We start from the raw sequence: 2,354 nt of genomic DNA on the forward strand, positions 1-2,354 counted from the left end.
TAACTACCAGTTCTAAGAACTGAAGTTTAGCAATTTTCTGAAAAAATTAGAAGTGATATTCATCTTGCATTCTGGTTACATATTCCAGGAGAGGGGGGTCTCAGCAGTAATGGAGAACTGAAGATAACAAAATTGACAAACACAATCTCAAATCTTTGAATGTTATAGATGTGAAAAAGTCATGTGTCACAATCAAATAATATAAACTCACTTGCATGTGACCTTATGATGTGCCTGCTAAGTGCATAATTTTTGCTTAATAATCTCCAGGATGGATTAGCAATTTATTAATAAGTGAATTCTGGTTTTTTCACTGTGCTGATAGTGAAGAATGGCAAAAAAAAAAAAAAAAATTGAATGTGCAAATATATCATTTTAATTTGAGAAAAGTAATTGTAAAAATTAATCAGTCCATAATTTGTGCTATAGCATACAACTCTGGAGCAATTGCAGCCTTCAGTTTTTGCTGACCGTATAATGAATTAAATCCTTTGCGAGTGGGTTTCTGACCATATGTACATAACCCAGAGTGAATCTGAAGAATTTTGAAGTTTGTAAACATTGAAACACTGTATATAAATACTTTTAAAAATATATTATTTTTTTTGAATTTTTAATATTTGCAAAATAATAAGAGTATACCTCAATATAGTACATAGAACACTTCTGTGTGATACTCTCCAGAAAACGAAAAAATTGAAAAACTTACATTAAAATAATTAAAAACCAATTTAACACAATAAAACTCAATTTAACACAATTAAAAATAAGAAAATTAATTAAAAGAATATAACGAAAAAATTTTCAAACGATTTTCCTTCCTAATGAAATAGTCAATAAGAGTTTAAAAAACGAATTAGATAGTTTGAACCAGAGCTGTAATGCTCAATACGTTCTACATTGATATCAATATTTATAAAATAATGAGTATACCTCAAATATAGTACATAGAACACGGATTTTTAATTGTTGATTTTTTTTAATTGTTGTTAAACTGAGTTTTATTGTGTTGAATTGGTTTTTAATTATTTTAATATAAGTTTTTCGATTTTTTCGTTTTCTGGAGAGTATCACACGGAAGTGTTCTATGTACTATATTGAGATATACTCCTCTTATTATTTTACAAATATTGATATCAACGTAGAACATATTGAGCATTACAGCTCTGGTTCATACTATTGAATTTTTAATATACAGCCTGGCATGAATGGAATCATTGAAAAATATTAAAAAATAAATAAAACTCATCATATTTTATTTTTTCTTTTCAGTAATACCCTCTGTATCTATATATTATTAGCCTGAGACTTATGCTGCACCAGTGAGAGAGAGATTGGATGTCAGTTGCACAACCATTGTTGAACCATTGTTGTCAGAAACCTGTTCAGGTTTCTGACAAAAATGGATAAATATTTTGCATCTACAACCAAATGTGAAGTTTTTAGGGATGAGGATACCAGAAGTGTAAATAATTCTAACTGGAGGCTAATAAGTTTATAACTGAGAGGAAAGTGACACAGAAATTGCTGAAGCTAAAACTAAATAGGACATCATGGCTGATGCATTCTATCCAATTATTTGAAACAGCCTTATCAATAGCACTTCTCTGCATTGTGTTTTGCAGTTTCCCATCTGGAGATGCTGTTGTTCCTCAAGTAAATAGTGACAGCACTCAGACTTAAGATCTTTAGAAATGGCTGAATTTGTCCACATAGTCAACCTAAAGAAACTAATATTGCTTTTAATCAGATAACATAATTATGAGAGCTTCCTTGGTCCCTATGGACTGGAGGCGGGCAAATGTATCCCCAATTCACAAAGGGTTCAAAGGGTGACACAAGTAACTATGGATCTGTCAGTTTAACTTCGGTTCCAGAGAAAATAATGGAGTCATTAGTTAAAGAAGCATTGCAGGATCATCTAGACAAGACTGCAGTAATAGTTAAGACACAGCATGGGTTTGTTAAAGGGAGGTCTTGTCTGAGCACTTTGATTGGATACTATGATGTGGTCACAAAAGAATTGGATGCAAAAAATAATTTTGATACCATATACTTGGATTTCAGGAAAGCTTTGATACTGTTGCATATGGAACTGGAGTGGTATAAATTGGAGCGGTATGGCATTAAGGGCAAATTTCTACAATGGATAAAGGGATGGTTGAGTGGGAGATGACAGAGAGTGGTAATCAATGGACACTGCTCTTCGTGGACTAACATCATTAGTGGAGTTCCTCAGGGTTCAGTGCTGGGCCCATTTTTATTTTGTATATTTAGTAATGATATTAATGAAGATATATCAGGCTTAATGCCCAAGTTTTCAGATGATACAAAGGTTGGCAGGGTTATTAATG

Source organism: Mastigoproctus giganteus, chromosome 5, assembly GCF_048544385.1.
Source record: "Mastigoproctus giganteus isolate SK-2022 chromosome 5, ASM4854438v1, whole genome shotgun sequence".
In the NCBI taxonomy this organism is placed as follows: Eukaryota; Metazoa; Arthropoda; class Arachnida; order Uropygi; family Thelyphonidae; genus Mastigoproctus; species Mastigoproctus giganteus.